The sequence below is a fragment of the Prosopis cineraria genome, unplaced genomic scaffold (genome assembly GCF_029017545.1).
Source record: "Prosopis cineraria cultivar Desert tree isolate PC_DT_omini unplaced genomic scaffold, ASM2901754v1 PC8, whole genome shotgun sequence".
In the NCBI taxonomy this organism is placed as follows: Eukaryota; Viridiplantae; Streptophyta; class Magnoliopsida; order Fabales; family Fabaceae; genus Prosopis; species Prosopis cineraria.
The window spans coordinates 13,257,855-13,280,269 of NW_026555339.1; the positions used below are offsets into that span (position 1 = coordinate 13,257,855).

The window sequence follows — 22,415 nt, forward strand, 5'->3', positions numbered from 1 at the left end:
CAATCAAATTAAAACATCCAAATTTTAATATGCTATTAATATTAATAACAATAATTTATTACAAAATAAATAATTTATAATAGATACACATGTCTTGATTTAATTAAAAACAAGCATCTTAAATATATAAGGTTAAGTATATAAGTTTTTTCCATAAAGAATATACTTTGTGCTTTCATTATAACGACTTATTAACAATTTTACATAAATTAAATAATTCAGTTAAAATTAGTTAATAATTTTAATTTTTCATAATTACCTCCAATAAATTTTATTAAATAGAGGATAATAAGTTAATTAGTTAGAAAGTTGTTTAATTAGTCAGGGAATGTCAAAAAAATGGCATAAAAAATTAGACAACTTAGCTTAGAAAATCGTATAATAAGGAGCATAAAGAAGACAGGAAGGAGTATATTTTAGACATCAAATTAAATGTGTCATGTCAAAAGGTGGAATTATACTAAATTTTCATACTAAAAAATTACAATAAAATTCTCTTTTTTTTTTTTATGAATATATGCCTTTGTTGAAAATTTTATGGCAGATGTTAAAAAAGTGATCAACCAAAAGATCTTGAAAAAATCTTGGTTAAATTAAAGTACTTATTTAAGTTGCATAATATGTTTATCAAGAGGCAATAGGAGCAATTAGACATGATATTGATAAAATATATGTTTGTAGCCCATGTCTACATGTCTTTGTAAATATATAGGCTTTCCATGCTAAACGGAGACAATAGGCATTAATGGCAGTGTTGGGAATTTCGCAATTTAATAATGTTATAACAGTTTCTTATGAAACTTTCACGTCCATGCATATTTATATATTTGTAGATATACATGTATATGATGAACATGTTATTATTGTTTTAATATTTACCTTTGCCCTAAATTCTGATGAGAGTTAACTTGTAGAATTTACACTTAAATTTCAATTTATTATACCTTTATTTAGGACTTGACGAAAATTATGAAGAGTATGCAAAATTTACAAGATCTTGCAATAGGAAAATCCAAAACAGAAGAGGTTTTCAATTTGGAATGAGTGGGAATTGAAGGTCCCGTGACATTAAATTTACGAAACATGAACCTCAACAATCTCTGTGAGTTGAGGCATATACATAATGGTCCCAAGTATAATTTGAGCCTCCACAACCTTTGGTGGCTACAAATTATAGGATGAGAAAAGCCAAGAGCTATCTTCTCCATCTCAATATTGAAAAGCCTCCCACAATTGTCCTCTTTAAAGATAAAAGATTGTGAAGAATTGGTTGACATAATTGAAGACGGCCATGAATATGAAGAAGAAAGTGCTGATAATGATCATTATTCGCATCAACCTAGCTTCCCAAATTTGCAAGAAATTTGCATAGAGTGTTGTAGTAGCTTGAAATACCTCTTCTCAATCTCAACATCTGGCATGTTTCCTAAGTTAGAGAGATTGAAAATAGAGGAAGCCTCTAAGCTGAAGCAAGCATTTACACACAAAAAAGATTCTACAGTACAGAAGATGTTGGTCAAAGATGTGTTTCCAAATTTGTCAATTATAAGACTCTTAAAATTGCCAATGCTTGTTGCTGTTTATGAGGGGATTGATTTTCAAACTGTGCAAAGTTATGAAGTGGTTGATTGTGCCATATATCAAGGTATGAATCTCTAAGGAAAAATTAATCATCTTTATAGTTTTCTTCAAATTTGAATTATATTCATATAGTGTATTTTGTTTTAATTAAGCCATTATATTCATATAGTGTATTTTGTTTTAATTAAGCCATTATATTCATATAGTTTATTTTGTTTTAATTAAGTCCTTATAGTTTGATCCATTAGATATATTAATCCCTTAAGGTTAAAATTAATAATGAATTATTAACTTTTTTCAAAACAAAAATACTTTTGGAGTTTATAAAAAGTTTGATTTAATACACAGTTTATATTTTTATTATATTTTATGAAAATTCTATATGTATAAAAAATATTTAGAAAACAATCTAATAATATAAATTTTGATTTATTATAAAAATTATGTTATTAATTCTAAAGTTATATAATATTTTAGTAAAAATATATATGCTCTTAATTTTTTATTTGTAAAGGAAAAATTCAATGATAACCTTCAGGGATTAAAAAAATCTAAGGAATCAAATTATAAGAGTTCGATTAAAATAAAATAAATTGTATGAACCTAATTCAAAATTTTAAAAATTATAAACACACTTGCATGTTTATATTTTCCCTACTACTAATGCTACATATATCGAAACTTTTATAATTTCCACAGAAATTACTTCTCAACTTCAAGGAGGGCCTGAAAATATTTATTCAGGAAGTCAAGCTGCAACAGAAGAGCTAGTTTCTATACATTCCAATAATTCTCAAGAAACACCACATAGGGGAGAAGCAAGTGCATCACGAAACTTTGCAGAGGTAATTTACTAGACTAATTAATCATCATCACCAGAACAAAAAAGGTTCCTTGCCTTTTAATTAATAAACCAACTGTAATTTTTTTGTCTTTTCTTTTACAAATAAATTTAACATTTTCATAAATTTGATTACATCTAAATTATTAATTACTTGTGGTGTTGTTAAGTATTCGAAGGAAGCAATGGAGATAAGTGTTGATGAAGCTCCCACTTCAAATGTATCTTCATTAATGGTACAATGACAATCTGATTCTACATTCAAAAGAGGACTTGCATGTAAACTGAACCTTTATAATAGTAGCAAGAGAAGAATGATTTTTAATTAACAGACATGAGAGAACTAAGGATTATGCTAGATGACTCAAGCTTATTTTTCAGTCAATTACACAAGGTATGAAACGAAATAATCTCTCCATCTCAATTTATACACTTTTTTATGGGAGATTTGACATCTTACAATATGAAATGCTTTGATAAAAATAAAATTTTGTTAATTGTATTTTTTCAATGTTACCAGTTCCATTATATTCTTTATTTAATATTCTTTCACAAATGAAGTATTAAATTAAGGATATTTTTAAAAGTTTATATTTTTATCTTGAGAAAATAATGTTGTAAAGTGTAGTTAATTAGTTTTATTGGTATGCGTAATTTTATCTAAAAATATCTTATAAATTAAGACAGAGAGGGTATTTGATTAACAAGATTCTACTTCGATTAGATAAAGCTATAACAATGACTTCATCAACCCATTCAAAAAATCCAAAGTGAAGATTTTGAACAAAAATCACTAGAAATATTAAAGATATATGATGTTAAGTTTCTTAGAAGATTCAAACTTGGGTGCATGTGTGTGCGCGTGAGAGAGAGAGAGAGAGAGAGAGAGAGAGAGAGAGAGAGAGAGAGAGAGAGAGAGAGAGAGAGAGAGAGAGAGAGAGAGAGAGAGAGAGATCAAACTAATGCATGGATGATAAAATGTGCCTTTTGATGGTAGCGCAAGGAGGAGACATTGATGGAAATTGAAGCCGAAGATCCAACTCCAGCATTAGAGAAACAAGCATTGGAAGCTTCAACAGCTAAACCACAATCGAAGAGGACATCTCTAATGTAAGTTTATAAATTATTTGATTGTTTTCAATGTGATAACAAGTTACATCCAAGATCTAGAATTGTCAAATGCTAATATTTGTGCTAATTATATAATAATATTTCAAACAGGAGTTGGAGGATGGACACGAAATGATGAGTGAATCAACTAAGAAATAAAATCATCTATTGAAGCTTGCCACAAAACTAATTTACCTATCCATGATGATGTGTGTTATAACATTGATGACTATATAGTGATGATTTGACGTTGCATCATTTCAAAATATGATATCTTATTATCACAATTTTTTATTGCTCAGAGTATTGATGTCATATTAAAAGAAAGAGTTCAAGAGGGTCCTACCTCAGAGGATATAGTGGTAGCAACTATGGTGGCTGATTTGGCATCAAGAAACTCATCCAAAGCATTAATCAATCCTCTCCAAGAAGAGTTCACATTGGTTATTGTTTTAATGTTTTATGCCCTTTTCAAATAGAGAGTTAGGAGTATGTTAACTCAATTGTTTAAACATCTTTTTATATTGTTATTGCTTGTTTTAGGGTTTGATGAAGACAGAATCAAGAACAGAAACAATAAAGAACAAGGGAGTGAAGATTGTTGCATGCTTGAACTCTTCACATGATATCAAATGGATTTAAGCATTACAATTGAACAATCTGATTCTTACATATCTTCTTGTACTTTTGCAGAATTCTGTCAAAAGCTTTCCAGATGACACTCCAATTATGGAAACTAGAATGATTACTTCCTCGATTAATTCACAAGCACGAGGCTTGTTATCTAGTCCATCTTCATTGGTAATTACTTAGTTCCATTCATTTTAAACTCATATCATGCTTTAATGCATTATTTAAGTATAAATACCAACCATTCAATGCATCTTCACATGTCCATACCAACAAGTCAATACCATACATATCTAGTCTCAACTTTTTTTTTGTTATTTATATATCTAAATGCTTCTAGAAAAAAGTTGAATATTGAATGACGATGAAAACATCTACGAATTAAAGAATTTATCTCAGCAGTGAACTATTTGGTTATATCTTTTGGTGTAAATAAAATCTATAAAGAAACAGAGGAGGAAGTTGGCAAAGTAATTCCTACTTCAAAGTTACCAGCAATGAATAAGGTGATCAAAATGGAATCTCTAACCTTTTTATATGTCCCACCACCTGGAAAACATGCATGTGCAATTTTATTATTGACATTTTATAATGGAGTTCAATATGGCTTAAACTATAGGCACATAGGAGGACTAATTCTTTTATATATACTTATACTTGGCATACAGATGTTTGATGGACAACCAAGGACTGAAAAAAAATTGGTAGGTCAACTCACATTTGGAGAAGCAAAAAGTGAAATCAAAATTCCTATCATGAACGATGCAGTGGAACAAGGCTTTCAAGAGGAACATGGATCAAAGGAAGCCATAATACCAATCCAATCAAAAGAAGAACTAGCACATGTAAGTTCATGATTCTTATTGTTATACTGATTTATATGGGGGATGGAATAGCTATATTATATTCATTGTATATTTAGTGATGATATTATTGTTTTAATAATCTATTCATTATATATATGCAACCTATTCCTTATGTGGTTGGTTGTTAGAGCACTAAGGAAACAGCAAAAGAAATTGTTGGAAACGTTGCTGGTACAGAGACGTCACCAATGGCAACTTCGTTTGAAATAAAATTCAAAAGAGCACTCGTACGTCTCTCTAGTGCTTTCAGATAGTTCTAAACAACAATACATTCTTAAAGGATACACATCAAACAAACTATATAATACTAATTTTTCATTTTGCATTATCTAGACTATTAAAGAAACAAGAGATACAAATGCTCAACTGGAACCTAAATCAGAGAAGGCTACAAATGCAAACCTTGATGATGTTATGCCTCCTCTCCTTCTTGGTAAGTGTCTTTCTTCTTGCGATGGTTTCATGTATTAGAGAAAAAGTCCCACATCTAGTTATTAATTAGAAAGTAGAGTAGGTGTATATAAAATTTAAAATATATTTAACCAATTGGTTTAAGCTATTTTGGAAAAACAAAAAATCCTTAAGGACACATAATATAAAGAAATTGACGTTGTATCGAGAGCCAAATCGATCTGAAACAAAAACAAAATTCACTTAAAAAGGAAAAAAGAAAAAGATAATGAAAGATGGAGAAGGAAAAAAAATAAGAGATTAAAAAGAAACAAAGAAAAAAAATTAAATAGTAACTGACATGAAGCCTACTATACTAAAAAAAATACAAATTCATGCAAAGAAGAAAAAATGAAGAGAACATTGCAAAGAAAATATTAGATAAAAAGTCCCACAACTAGTAATTGAAAAGTAGATTATGAATATATGAGGCACGTGATTTAAGTTATTTTGGTGAAATAGATAGACTAGAAATTAGAAAGTGGATTCGGAATATTTAAAGCTTAGAATATGTGTAAGCAAGTGGCTTAAGCTGTTTAGGTGAAACAGATGACATCTTATTTTCTCTCAGTCATTTGATAACTTTGTTCGCCACATCAGAATCCCAAATTGGTGTTGCAGCTGGCTCTTCTTCTCCAACAATGGGGATCGGTGAAATCTTAGAAGTGGTGGACTTAAAAGATGGCGAGCCAGCTTTGCTTGCAAAAGCATTAGAGCTATATCCCCAATTGAGGCTATCTCATGAACAGCATCATCCTCGCCCAGTGATAGCTTTCTCTTACAGAGTGCTTTGTGATATATTTTTAATCATCCTGGCTTCCAAGACCCCATACACCATCACAACATCAGACAAATCAACCTTAGAACAAAACTTGGATGCTGCATCCTTTTTAGGGTTCGAAAAAGGTTTGATCGACACGGTTTGGGACAAAGTTTTCGGTATTGACATGTCTGATGATGTCACGGTGGTGGAAGAAGAAATTCAGGTCGTGAAGGCAGAGCTGGAGACACGTGACAGAGTGTTAGAGCAAGTTCGAAAGCAAAGAGTAGAAATCAAAGAGCGGCTTGCAGTGATGCGAAGAAATTTGGAGACGGTGCAGAGTGAGCTTGAAGCAATTGATTCTCAATTGTTGAGTTTGTTGGAAGGTCGCAAGAAATTAACCAGCAAGATGGCGGACTTTAGAGAAAAAATTAGTGTTAAGCACAGACCCTTTGGCATTTAGTCATCTTGTTTAATTATACTTTGTGCCATGCATGCACGTTATTTAACTCCTATATATCTTGCAAGAGACTCGAAAAGGGTAAACCTTAATGTATATGATATATAGATGTAGACCAATATCATTTCCTTCAATTTAGCTAAATAATAAGGACTTGAGAACTTTGATGTATGGATAAATTTGGCCTTGTATTTGATAGATGATGTTATGATCTCCAATAAAATAATATATCACAGTACAATGGAATAGCAAGTGTATTATTAATATCTAAATCAAATTTCAGTAACCACATATTGCATATGACAGTTTACTATCAAAATAGTAAATTAATGTCAAAAAAGGACTAACTAGCCTCTAAGAAAATTCATCATTCTACAATCATGCAAAAGAAAACTATGTAAAAGACTATCAGGTTTGTGCACCAATTAAATTCCCAGCCTACATGGAACATGGGTGTAAGGGAGATAATAGCTACAATGGAAACTTTAAATTTAATAACATTAATAATAATTATAATGCCTAAAGAAGATTTCCAACAAACTTCAAGTAGAACACAAACAACCAGCTCAAGTGCATGCATTTGGTCACTTGTGAAGAATTGACACCTCTACTGATTCCATGGTCAAATTACATTTATAATGCCCAAGCTTGGATCCTGCTCATCTAAACATGCCCATTACAAGACCAAGTTTTTCACTCAGATTCTTGACCACTTCAATTATAATCCCTAGAGCTACGAAAATCTTTCAACAGAGATATCTCATCTTCATCTACAAGGGAAACGAGGGCAACATAGAATGGTTCGCAAATAACATAGGCTTCATGTTCGAAACAGAGTCCCATTCAAGGCCCTTTTAGTCTTCATCAAAACATAGGCCCTTATTTTGAACTCATCGAGTGAAAGGGAAATTTAACACTGTGCAACTACTATGAGTTCCACCTTGGGGAGCTTCACAAGTGATGTGGAATTTATAAATTTAAAGGGTTCTCCCTCCTAATAGACTAGTCTTTTAAAATGGGCTCTCCTTTTAGACTTGTACTTGTTACATTGGTACTTTCATTGAGAGGCTGACATCATAAAAAGGGCTAGCCATGGAGGGTTCTAACTGGCAAAAGGTCGTGTGAAGTGTAGTGGAATGAAGCTCCACCGGGGACGTCAGCTCTTAATAGTGTGGCATTGTCACGAGTCCCACATCGAGGAACCTCACAAGTAGTGTGAGGTTTATAAATTCAAGAGACTCTCCCTCCTAATAGGCCAATCTTTTGAGATGGGTTCTCCCTTTGAACTTATATTCATTACATTGGTATTTTCATTGAGAGGCTAGTGTTAAGGAAAGGACTACTCACAAAGAATTCTGACCGGCAAGAGGCTGAGTGAAGTGCCATGGAGTGGAGCCATCGGAGACGTCGGTTCTTGATTGGGTGACATTGTCATAAGTCCCACATTGGGGAGCCTCACAAGTGGTGTGAGGTTATAAGTTTAAGGGGCTCTCTCTCCTAATAGATTAGTCTTTTAAGACAGGCTTTCCTTTTAGGCTTGTGCTCGTTACAGCAACCCCACATCAATGCTTTAAAGCTTGACTGGATGTTGAACTAGAAAAATCAACAGCTCTTGGTTTTGATGATTTAATTGATTAGATTGGCAGCCAAGCATGTGATGTACGTAATAATTAAATAAAAATTTAAAAAAATATTAAATGCATATATAAAATATATATATATATATATCAAAAATAAATTTATAGCATTTCTAGTTGTTAATAAAATAATTTATAACATGACTATAAATTAACAATATTATAAATTATAATTTTATAACTTATCAAATATAGGTAAATTTTGATTAAATTAGATATGAGTAGATTTAAAAGAATCTACATTTGCACATATAGCTGTCAACATCTATTGCAAAAATGGTCTCAAATCATATTATAAACATGTTAAGGGTCCAAAAATGAAGTTGGTTTTTAGTAGAGATCTAATTTTTTATTTTTTAATATTGTGTTTAGAACCATCCAATTTCCGGTTTGACTCTGGTTTTTGGCTTAATGGTGGCTTAATTCTAATCCATTTCGGCTTAACCATGAAAATATTTTTTAGTCCAAACCGAGTTATTACTAATTTCAAGTCAATAGTCTAAACGGTCCAACTATGTGGATTTTAAAACAATGCCTGCCCCAATTCCCGAATCTCACCATATTCCTTTTGGATGCATTGGAAACTGAAATGCAGCACTATGGAAAATCAATACCAGTTCTTTTAGTTCAAAATGAAGTATCCCCGCGTGGCCAATGGAGTCTTAGCATCTTCTGCTCCAATCCCCCACTTCCTGGATCTGGGTTCACCATACTCCTTCACCAACGTCACCACTCAAGACTTCAAGTTCACTTCTCTATTCTCTTCCTGGAAGCCATCCATGATGAATTATTAACTGATTTAGGTTTTAGGGTATACAAACCAATAGTATATATTATAAGTAATCACTCACATGGCATTACTGATTATTATACCAATCTCTTTTCTCAATTTCATATGTTGACATTAGACAATATAATATCCTATATAAAGTATTCACCCACATGACTCTATTGATTATAGTTCTAATTTGTTTCCCCATTTACATACAGTGTAGAGCGAAAGTGAGAATTTCTACAAAGTGATAAAGGATCATGTGGAAACTAATAGAAGACACAGCCAACAGACATGGCAGCCTAGAACTACTTCAGAAATCGTTCAGAATATGCAAGTGAGAAAATGGGTGTTTCCCCATTCTCAATTCCATGCTGTTGCTATTGCTCGATTCTCTCTGTCCAATGCATGCTGATCTAGAAGAACTACATAGAATTTTCTAGAAGGAAGAAGTGTTTGGACGTTGTCTTCATGTTGGTTCAGGTATTGAATGGATTGGAAAGATGCTTAAAATGTCTCTTGCTTACATTTGATGCTTCTAACTTCCACTTTTCTTATGCCAATGTCTCTCAATCTTATCAAAACTTCATCCACTTGTCTCACTTGCCTAAAGTGGTGCCTCATTTATCATGTTTTTCCTATTAACTTCCTTCCTTTTAGAAACTAGAGGTTAGAGCTGCATAAAGGACTGGACGGGATTGGATTTCAACCTAACCTGAAGTTTGGTCTTTTTCATGAAAAGAATTGAGTTAGGCAACCCGTAGTCCAATATGATCTAGTGATAACCCAGAGATTAACAAGACTGGGAGACTGATCCTGTAGTTCGGTACTCACTTAGCTTTTTTTAATCCTTTTTCTTATATGAGAAGAGATAATATATTTTAACCTAATAAACTCAATTAAGATAATAAAAACATTTATAATCATAATAAATTTATAATGATTTCTAATAGCAAGAAAAAAATATTTCAGTTACAGTTCAATTGCTAGGTATCTCTAGCCACTATTATTCTTAAAGGGATATGAAATCATGGTTCTAACTCCTTCAGAAACTTTTTAAAGCCTTCCTTCTCAACAAGCCTAAATGGCATCTCATCACATATGATGAACTCAACTAGAGCCTTACGACATCATTTCTGATTGAACATGTAAGGTACTAAGCTTCCCTCTTGCCCACTTGTAGTTTTGTGTGGATTCTTGAGACATTTTAGTACATGCCTCTTCAAGGATGTTAAACCATGCTTGCCTGGTTCACAAGCATAATCTAAATTACAGTTCTTACATGCAGCTCTAACTTCTCCATTTGTCTCCTTCAATGGTAACTTAGTAAAGTGTTCCCACACTTTTGATACCTTTCTTGCATATTTTTTCCCTCTTAATACTACCTTCTGTAGCTTCATTTTCAGTTATCGTTGTAAGAGGAGAAGGACATTCTATAGTAGTTAGGGGTTGAGGAGGAAGAGTAGGTGTCAAAGATGGTGTAGAAGAAGTTGAAGTCACATTTTCACCAGTAAAAGGAGACGATTGAGGTTGGTCAATGTTGGATGTTTGCTCAATATCTATGACTTCACAATGATAAAATACAAAATATTACCAATGAAATTACAATCATAATTAAATAAAAAACACAAGAAATAAAAAATTAAGAAGAATAATTGGTATGCATTTGTTAATCACATGAGGGCACCAAAATTAGTTCTCAATTATTATTCGACTTGAATAATGAGAATTAGAGCACCAAAATGAGAATTGCTGAGTTCAAAATTAGAGCACTGAATCCTCTATATATCAACGATCATGACTCTTGTTCTAAAAAACCAACACAACCACGTAGGAAACAAGAATTGTTGAGTTCAAAACTAAGTATAGGAAACAAGAATAAGAAACAATCAGGAAATCAAGTGAATTAAAAGCGACAAGAATTAAAAAAGGAAAGGCTAAAGTCCAAACCAAAATTTTCTCACCAAATCAAGAACAAGAATCAGAAATGAACATACCTGATGTGCTTGATAGTACAGCGTGCTCGACAGTGCAACGTGCTCTATAGTGAATCAAAGGTCAGGGGTGATGGTGAGCAAGGGCAGGTGATGGTGCAACGTCATTAATGCAATTGACGGCGGTGGCACACTGGAGGAGGGTAGGGTAGGCACTAGGGCCTCGTTCGTGTTTGTGAGAAACTAAGAATGAGAGGCTTGAGTACAGTCTAAGTGAACTAAGAATGTGAGTAAACTGAGGGAAAGGGGCCATCTGGCAGTCTAAGTGTAAGACTTATTAATTAATAATTCATAAATTAATTTTAATTATATTAAAACAATTATATATGATCAAATCGGACTACTTAGTCCAGATACTTGATCTCTAGTCTGGTCTTACCCAAAAAATTAGTCTTTTCTTTTTAGTCCTTTTAGTCCTACAAGACCAACGTTTTATAGGATAGGATAGGATTAGGTTTTCACAGGTCAAACCAGGTCGAACAAGACCACGAAACTTTTGCATAGCCCTGCTAGAGGTGGGCTTTGACCAAAAATTATATTTTAACCTAAACATAGTCATTCATTCAAAAAGGAGAAAATTTGTGCAATGAAAAGATGATTTCATTCCACACAAATTAATAAGTATATACTTCCTCCCATTTCTATTATAGGACACTTTCTTAAAAGATTTTTTTGATATTTAATATAAAGCACTTGATTGAGTATTAATTATATTTTTTAATATTACTCCTATTTAAACTCATTAACTATGCATGAGAGATAGAATGCAATGCAAATTTAAAACTTTTTTATTTAGGATAAAATCGAGAGTTTATTCTATTTTTAAACAAAGTTAATAATTTAATGACATCTCCTTGGTTAGAGCCAAGCTTGATGGGCCATCAGTTTAAGTCCATTTTTAATATTTAAATATTATAATTTATATTTTAAAAAAATATGAAATATTATAATTAAAAATTTTAATTTTTAAAAATTCAAAAAAATAATAAAAAGGGTTTATGGGCTCAATCTTGAGTCCTATAAATAAGGTTTGGGCTTCAGAAAATGATTAATTTTGGAACAACTGGGTTTATAGGCTTGAGCCTGCACGATTCCTGGCTCGATCTTTGGTTCCAGTGAGAAAATTAGAAATGTTTTCATAATAAAGACATAGGGAATACTCTCTCTGTCCTTATATATAAGAAGTTTTTTAGAACTTTTTCTTGTCCTTAAATATAAGAGATTGTTAGCATTTTTTTAATGAATGGATCATTATATCCTTATTAAATTGAAAAGAGAAAAAAATAAGTACTCTCATTAATTTACTTTAAAAAAATTTATTTTTTATTTACAATAATTAGGAATCAAAGTAAAATATTTTTGTGCTTTTAATTAAATAATTAATTTTTATTAATTTATATAATTTAATTAAAAATATTTTATACACAGAGACAGAGGGGATATTTTACATTTGCAGGTGAATCTCCTTTTAGATTAACTAAGCTTTGTCTAATTAATGCATTAAAAAAAGTGATGAAAGGACAACTTAGGCCCGCCCTGAGACAGAGTGAATGTTCTTTTGACAAATTGATTACTGAAACTTGAAAAGTTGCTTTAATGCTCGAAGGATAATTATTTTAAATTTACAGTCGAATGCTCTTTTGACACCATTATTAGTTCCAAGGCGCATCATCTCCATTGAATGAGCATATGAACCAATACTACTACTTCATTTCATCGCTAAATATTTCTCTCTTGAGAGCTTTTGCAGTTTGTGTTCTAAGTTTCTGGTATTTTTCATTCTTCCTTTAATCTAAGATTGTTCTTTCTTATAATTATTTGCTTCTTTTTTTTTTCAACCTCAACTCAATACATTTTCTTTTTTTAAGCAGAAACAGGAGATTTTCCTCTCATCAAAAGCATCTCCAAACCAGTTGCTTCGCACAAAGAGGTAATACCTTTTGCAATTGGTTTTTCGTTGTGTTCATATAGTGTGTGTGTGTGTGTGTGTCTTCTGCTTCAATGTTTCCTGGACTTTGTTTTGTTGTTCTTGACTTCCGCCGGTATTTGAGAGTTGAGGGGAAATATATTTAATTAAACTATAGACTAAAATATTTGGTGTTGCTAATTATATTACGATAAGCAGTTTGTTTATGATCAAGTCGATTTTTGAATAACTATAAATGTTTTAGACAGATAGCAATTTGTTTATGATCAAGTCGATTTTTGGATAACTATAAATGTTTTAAACAGATGTTAATGGAAATAGTAATTTTTTGAACAGATAATTATAAATTATACTCCCTCGATTAAAAAAATATAAAGCATTTTTAATTAAGTTAACTCTCTAATAATTAGTTAATTCTTTTTAAACCGATACAATCCTTCCATATTTTTCCTTTTTTAATAAAATATCTCATTTAGTGTTGGGAAAAACAATGTTTTGAAACCCGAACCAGACGTCAAATTGAAAAGAGCAATGGGTTGCGATTTTCATGAATCAACTGGTTAGACTAGTGGTTGAATTGGTGACATAAAAATTAAATAAAAATAATATTTATACACACAAATATATAAACAAAACATTAATTTATCAATGGTGTTTGGGATCTTGATGCCAAAGGCTAGACGCCTACATCGCTAGAGCTGGAGGTAGAGGTATGTCAGCACAAGTTTGCGATCTTAAAGCAAAATGCTGGAGCTGGAGGCACGCTATCATATCATAACTCACAAACTTTCAATCTCAATGCTAAAGGTTTGATCACTAGAGCTGGTTAGAGGTAGAAGCTGAAGGAGAGGTCAAAGATTGAGCTTAGGTCGTGGAAGACAAAATAGAGATGAGAGAAGAGAAGATAAAAAAGAACTAGATATTAGAAAAGAAAAAATGCAAATCTGAGCAACTCAGCCTAAATTTCTTATTTTTTTGGCTTTGAACCGAGTTGATCCGCTCTGGTTTTCGGGTCAAATTCAATTATCTCAAAACTAACTGGGTCAACCTAGTTCAAATGCTAGATTGATTCAATTGGTTGAACCAGGCTATGGCAAGCAGCGGGCAGACCATCTAGTTTGATTCGGGTTTCAAAACACTAGGAAAAAGTGCCAATATTTAGTACCCGACCATGCTTCAAATTAAGTTACCCCAATGCTCAATAAAAAAAAAAGGTGAATGGTTGAGTGTTTTTATCTTAAATATATTTTAAAAAAACATTAATTACACATTAAAAAAACTAAAAATCTTATATTTTTTAATATCTAATTGTAAAAAATACTTCATATTTTTAAATGGAAAGAGTTTTTGTTTTCTCATGGTTCTTGTGTATCTCCTTTTTTTTTTTAAGTAATCTCTTGTGTATCTCATTTAATATCTAAACCTTATGATAAAATTAAAAGTTTAAATGTAACTGACATAATATCTCATGTTAGATAAAATTAAGAGTTAAGAGTTATTTTTATCTTTTAACTTTATCCGAAGGGTCATTAGGGACCTTAAATTTAACTATAAATCAATTATATCCCTTAACGTTAAATATTCCATCATTCATTATTTTAACGTTAAATATACTTAACATTCGTTAGCTATTAATGGATCCCAATTTTTTTTAATGTTCCCTTAACTTTTATTTGAAGGGTCAGTGAACACCTTCAACTCAAATATTTTATAATAAAAAATATTAAAAAATATAATATGGGATCCACTAATGGTCAATTAACAATGAAAAATTGATAGGGTGGTAAAAGAAAAAATATTTAAAATTGAAGGATAAAATTAACTCATAGTTGAGTTTAAAGTCCCCAGTGACATATCTAAGGTGGACAAATTTAAATTTTAATTATTTTTTATTTTAGGAGTAAACTAAAATAATAAATAACATGTTAACGATCAATTCATAAAAATAATTATTTATGTAAAGGAATATAAAAAATAATAAAATTTAAATGTCTAAATCAAATATTAACAAAGAACATTTAATAAAATAGTCTTCGACTAAGGAAAAAAAAACAAAATAGTCACGGTACGTTTTAGCTTTGATAATACTCACATCGAAGAATTGTAATTAGACACTAGAAAATGCCCCACAAAAATGCGAAGAAAGAGTGTCACCCAAAAAAAAAAATGTAAGGAAAGAAATAATTATTCTTGTTGGTGGATATTCTGTGCAAAGGAACAAACTTTATGTTGGTTTACTTTTTGGACCACCTTTATTTTGTTGGGAGAATCACATTAAAGGCCCTAAAAAATACATTATTGCACTTTGAATCTAAAATAATTTGATATTGCATTGCAGAACTTGAGTCTTTTATTGCAATTTTTTTTAGATCAAAAATATAATTTTATCGTTTGTTTGATTTGAATTCAGAAAACCTACGGGAACCCTAGAAGCACAACACAACACTCACTATACAACAGACAATACTCATATGTATTCAACTGAAAGTCTATGCTTTTTCAGTATTTATGTAGCCTAGGCTCAACAAAATAGATAAGTTAAGTAGACCATGCACAACATAACATATACTATGAATAAGACAATGCTCATGTATAATCAACTAAAAGTTCATGTCTTTTCAATATTTTAGTAGCTTAGACTCAACAAAATGGACAAGTTAGGCAGACCATGCAGAACACAACATCCACTATGCCCAAGACAATGCTCACATATGCTCAATAGAAAGTTCATGCCTTTTCAGTATTTTAGTAACTTAGGCTCAACAAAATGGACAAGTTAAATAGACCATGTACAATACAATATCCACTAAAGTCTATGCATAGGCATGGACTTTCAGTTGAACATATGTGAGCATTGTCTTATATATAGTGGATATTGTGTTGTGCTTTGAGGGTTTGTGTAAGTTTTTTAAATTCAAATTAAATAAAGGATAAAATTATATTTTTAGTCTTAAGAAAAATTGCAATAAGAACTCCAAGACCTACAATGTAATATCAAATTATTTTAGGCTCAAAGTGTAATAATGTATTTTTTTAGGGCCCCTAGTGTGATTCTCTCTATTTTGTTTTACTTAACCCTGATTTAAAATAGAAAAAAGTTATTTTTTTTAGTTTTTAAACTGTTGATTGAGTTATAATTCAATCATTCGACTCGATATGAATAGATTCTTAAATTATTAATTTATTTATAATTTAATTTTTAAATTTTTTTTTATTTTTTATAAGTTGACCCCTTTCCTTCACAACCTCTTATTGAGTCATCCAACATGTCAATTAACGTTACTAGCGCCGTTAAATGGAGATGATTTGGCCTACATGTAGGATAATGATTCAAAGAAAGTTTAAGCGTTTAATTAAGCAGGGAGGGTTCAACCAAATTTAAAAAAAGAAAAAAGAAAGGACTTGCAGAGTGGACGAAGTTCAATAACGAGCAGGAATGTCACAAAGGAAGTTGCGACTCTGCAAGGAAGAATATATTAACTAACTTGCAACTTCCCTACTCTATACTTAGATACACCCCTTGAGAAGCCATTGCTGATTCTTCTTCATCGTAAGCCTATGTCACCAATGAAAAATAAATATTGAAGAAAGACGCGAAATGCGTTACGTTAGAAAGGATGAACAAATAAATATTGAGGAAAAGTAAGAGAAGTTCCCCCGTTTAGTTTTAGAAAACCAAAAAATGAAGAAAGAAGAAAGAACTCTACCTTGCTTCCCTTTCTTCTGTGTTACGTTCCAAGAGAGCTTGTCCCACAGGTGAGTTTCAAATCGACTAACCCATCTATGTCTGATTGATAACCACACATGGAAGGCGTCAGCCTTGGGTCTCTCTTTTATGTTGTTGGAATTATTTTAGAAATTGCATAAGCAATATATTATTATCAACAATGACAAAAATAGGCAAAGTATATGAACACTCTGTTTTCCTTTGCTCTTTGTTACTGATAACAGAAGTGTATGTATAACGATTTGGATATTAATTTCATTGCTATTTATGATTTGCATTAAATAATTTACAAAATGAATTTGATTCAATAGTCACAGGAACAACTAGCAAAGTTTTGCGGTAGTCCAGGGATTTGCATCATCGCATGCAAGCCCAGGGATGGTAGGTTCTCTGTCGGAGGAAAAAGTCATTAGAAAGAATAACTGTGCAGATTGATATCTCCTTTTATAATGATCCCATGATCTGTTCGCAGTGGAGGAAAAGGAAGAATTCTCGCAATCCGGATTTCGCCATCGAACTGCCTCAGATCTGCTCTGATATGAGTTAAATCGGTGGAAAGAAATGGCATTTGCAATAGCAGGACCATCATCAATGTAATTAACTCTTCATTAAACACCCTTGAGCTGCTATGCAAGGTCGGATATGTAATCTGGTTGCACATCAGAAGCATTTTGGGTGGGTCTCAAGAAGTTAATATCTGCAAACCATCTCCTCCTCCCTCACCGGATCATATTAGCTGTCCTACACTCTCAATAGCTATTTTATGGAGACTAGGACAGCTGTCTTTTTTCCTTCTTCATTTTATTTCCTCTTATATGTTTGACATTTTGTAATTGGTCTTTTATAAAAAAAAATAATATATTTTTTCATATCATCTTTCATTAAGTTAATATTTATTTTTTACTAAATAAATTTATTTTATTAATTACAAAGACAACTTATTCTATTTTTTTAATTTCATATATAATTATAATACTTAATTAATTTTTTTAAACCATGTAAATTAATTATTTTTTTTAATATTACTCTTTTTATTATATTCTCTCTTTTTAATATTATTTCATAAAAAAGTATTAAATGAAGATCATTTTTAAAAAATTTTATTTATATTTTAAAAAATAAAGTTGTAAAATATATTTAATAAGCTTTATTGATATATATAATTTTATTTAACAATATTTTATAATTTAAAATAAAATTAATATACTTTTCGTCCTCAATGTAAGAGTTTGCTGGGAGATTATTTTGGTCCTAAAATTTCACTCCTTTAATTTGTCTCTTATATTTATTATTTTTTCCAAATACCTTATAATTAGCTTCTTATATGATATATAAACTTTGTTGATAATATTTTAATGCAAACGATCAACAGTAGGGATATTTTATTTACAGATAACTAACTAATATAATTTTATTAATATGTTTGAATTAATTAACTAACTCCTATATTTAGATGGGAGTGAGTAATATACTAATAATTCTCCTAACTTAATTTATCACCCGTCTAAGTAATTTGGCTATAATTATGATGGTGATGCTGTTATTTCATTTCACTTTCCAACAAAAAAAAGTGGGCACTGTACTCTTTTGCATGATATATTGTTTTTCATTTATATTATAGTTCTAATAATTAACCTTTAAATTAGACCGAATCAATATAACTAGTTCGATTTTCAGTAGCGATACAGGGAATCAAACTTTGCAGGAAAAAAAACAGCTGCAGCGTGCCCTGCATTATAGTCTACACGGCTTTAATTTGTCCGTATGATGTGACGGAAGATCAATTATGATGTGAGGACCCTTTTTGAAAATCTCTCTTAAATTATGTGGCTCTCTCATTTTTCTTCTTATCATCTTCATCATTATGTTGGACTGTAATCTGCACAGCTTCCACTTAATTTTAGTGCTTCTCACTCAATTATTGTTCTGCTTCTTCTAACCAGCCTGCTGCTCTAACAAATCAGGATATGTTTGAAATTATTTTTATTTTATTATTATAAAAATTATTATTTTATAAAACATATTTTGAGAATAAAAAATAATAAAAATAAGTATTTTTTATTTTTTTTTCAGAATAATAATCCCATAACACCTAAAATATATTTCTGTTTTTTATTCTTCAAAATAATATTTTTTTGGCTTCAAAATACTTTTTTAAAATGAAAAATAAAAAATTATTTTTAGAACAGGTTGGCAAAGGGACCAATTCCTTCCCATTTTTGTTCCTGCTCTCTCTCTCTCTCTCTCTCTACACACACGTCTCTCTGTTACTGATTATTATTAGGTTCACGAATCTCATATATGTCTGATCTCCAAACATAAAATAATTTTCCCATCAATGATAGTGGAGAGAGACGGAGAAATTTTTAAACAAACATAGTGTACTATTTTATCCATAATACATCTAATAAAATTAGATCAATTCAATTAAAAAATTATGTATCATTATTTTTAATGAATTTATTTTTATAATAACATGCCTATTTAATTTCTTACATTTTCTATCTCTACTATCATTAATATCAGAATCAATTTAGATTTAATACCATTTAAATATCATATTTTTATTGGATGAATTATAAATAACATGATGCATCGAGTTTATCTAAAAAAATTTTAAGAGAGAAGACAAGAAATTAAAAATAAAATCACTTAATATAATAATATATAAAATTTTATTTAATTAAATTAATATGATTTTATTAGATGAAATATAGATGATATGGCATGCTGAGTTATTTTACCCGTTGATAAAAAAAAAAAGAAGAAGAAGAAGAAGAAGTTAATTTTACCCTGACTAAAGGTGACAAAAAGATATGGCTACATATGCGTTAATTATGATATGAGGCTTTTTGAAAATCTCTCCTCAACTAAATAATGCCTCTTTTTTTCCCCCCTTTTTTTGTTTGTCGCGTTGTGTGTGTTTATGTATCTTGATGAAAAGTTATCACTTAATATAATGTAACTCATATTGGATTAATGTATTTAATACATAGTCTATTTTTAATAGGTCATAGCACATTATAATTATTTTTTTAAGTGAATTTCACTGGTTTTAGAGTGAATAAAATATGATTACAATAACTAAATAAAAATAACAGAGGGGATTTTTGTATTTGTTATTTGTGCTTTGAAAGATCTTTTCTAGAATAAGAGCATATACAATAAAACATGAAATTTAGAGAACTTAATATAATATACAATGAAGTAATTAAAGGAAAAAAGAAATGAAAGCAATACTGCATATGAAACTCACAAAATGATAAATCTCATCCTTGTTTCTTTTTTTCTTTAATTAAAAAAACATAATTTAAATAGTCTTGATTATTCTCAGAAAAAAGGAAAACTCTTGATTAATAAATTATAACATTAAACCATGTTGTGAGTCCTAAAAAAGCATAATTGATTAAGTTGTTGCAAGTTCTCCATTACTAATTTTCACTTAACTCCAACCTCAAGGTAATCAAGAGACTAATTCAAAAACATTACCAAGTTTATAAATTTTATAAAGTAGGATTCCAAGTTTTCAAATTTTAAAACACTTTAATATATTTTCATTAATTTAAAAATCAGAGTAAAAAGTGTATGTGCAAACATGAGATCTTAAATAATTCAAAGCATTTGCAATAAGGTTGAAAACCAAAAATAGTGCAGTGAAAAACAAAGGCGTGTCACAACATGTTTGTTTCTATGTCACGTGCCACGACGCATTTTATATTTTTGACAGCATTGTTGCTGTCATTTACCAGCAACTGGAGTGAACTTTTGATGCGTCCAATTTCTCCATTTGATGTCCGATTGAAGCAATCTAGATGTCTATAGAGAAGTTTCTTCTAGCTCTAGCTAATGATACTAGTTTCATGATCAAATTATTTCTCAATAAAAAATTGAACATCCATTTCTCAACTAACACCTTTTCGCAATTTAAACATATATTGGGTGTCCTAATTTTATTCCAACTGCCAAAAGCATAAAATACATGATAGACTACATTCAATAAACTATAACGGACCCATACAATATACCATATCATAAAATTAACACAACCAATACATTTTCAACGCTTAACCCCTTAATTGCAAAAATAGAAAGGGGAGCCACAAATTCGTAAATCATCATATCATTCAACAATAATTATATTTTTACTTACTTCTTACTTGCACTAGTATTTTAACCTTGATTTAGATATCACAAGCAATGCATATAAATCCTAAGGCCCCAAAACACACAATTTAATTTAACATTCTCATAGTACAAGTAAACCAAGAACAAGTACTTTCCTAGTTAGTAATATTATGTAAATTATACACAAAATAATCAAAATAAAAGTGAGGCCTACAGATAGGATAGTAATCCTATGTCTCATATTGTTTCCCTCGATCTTGTGCCAATGAGTTAGCTCTTGTAATATTAAAGAGAGAGGGGTGAGAACAACCATCCAATAACCAAGGTATGTCTAACTTATACTAATGTATATCAATTAATTTAAATGCAAGAAGTAATTTATCATTTCACTCATGTTATTCACATTCAAATTGTATTTTCACGAGTTACAATATCATCTTCTCGAATTCACAATATTCATTTTCACAAATGGCAATATAAATTTCATAATTATGATATTAACCTCATGTTATCGCATGTTATCAAAAAAGGAATACAACATAAACAACCATGTATCATTTTATCACATATGTATGATTACACCTTCCTTATATCCTTCTTATGCTTTCGACGCAAAATTATGGGTTATTACAAATTAAGATTGTCCATGTCATGAGACTACCTTGGCCATTCACACATGAGAAGCTACTTGACCAAAGTTCAAGTCCCTTATTACATAATGGGACAGTTCCTTATCAAACAAGTAGGATAATAAGAGTAATAATATCCAAGAAAACCATCAAACTCCAATAGTAGCCTTACCATATGAATTTTAAACTCACCACTCCTCTTCCTATGTGAACTCTCGCCTCTCATGATTAAGCAATGCATAAAATGCAATATTCTTTAGCAAGCAAAATACTCAATTTACAAGCATACTCAATTATCATTGTACTCACATCACATATGATTATCATATAACGCATGACAAAAAATCATTGTACTTCATATCATATTACTTCATTGAACTCCACAAAGACAACATCTCATTGAACTATACTTACAAACTTTCATTGAACTTCACATTTCACACATTCATCAAACTCCCCTTTACACACATTAATTGAACTTCACATTACAAATGTTTATTTTAAAACTTTCCCTTGTTATCAGAGGGAAAATATAATCTCATATGCCACACTTGCATTTTAAATAATTTTACACATGTCAATTATATTGTATAAATCAATAAATTAATTAACACACAAAAGCATAAGAGAGATTTTCCCCGATTACCTCAGACCTTTAAGAGATTAAAGGTTTACCTTTCAAATACATGCTTTCAAAGCTTTACAAAGCTTGAATGGTGCCAATAGATAATTAGTCTATAATAAATCATATCACAATTGTCAATATCCTCTTTTAGGATAATTTTCAATACTTACTCAACACTTTTAAATTTTTAAAATCATAACTCTTTCATTTTTAATCACACCCATTGAGTTCACTAACTCCCATTAGGTTAATTACATTAACTTCATTGAACACCCAATCAA

At 30.5% G+C, this 22,415-nt stretch overlaps 1 long non-coding RNA gene across 1 annotated transcript; it reads left to right on the forward strand.

The window, feature by feature from the left end:
* The first annotated feature begins 16,652 nt into the window (after positions 1–16,652).
* LOC129317845 (uncharacterized) lies at positions 16,653–17,529 on the forward strand. Its single transcript, XR_008595064.1, has 3 exons — positions 16,653–16,784; positions 17,067–17,136; positions 17,228–17,529. It is a non-coding gene; the product is annotated as an uncharacterized LOC129317845 (long non-coding RNA).
* Positions 17,530–22,415: the final 4,886 nt, after the last annotated feature.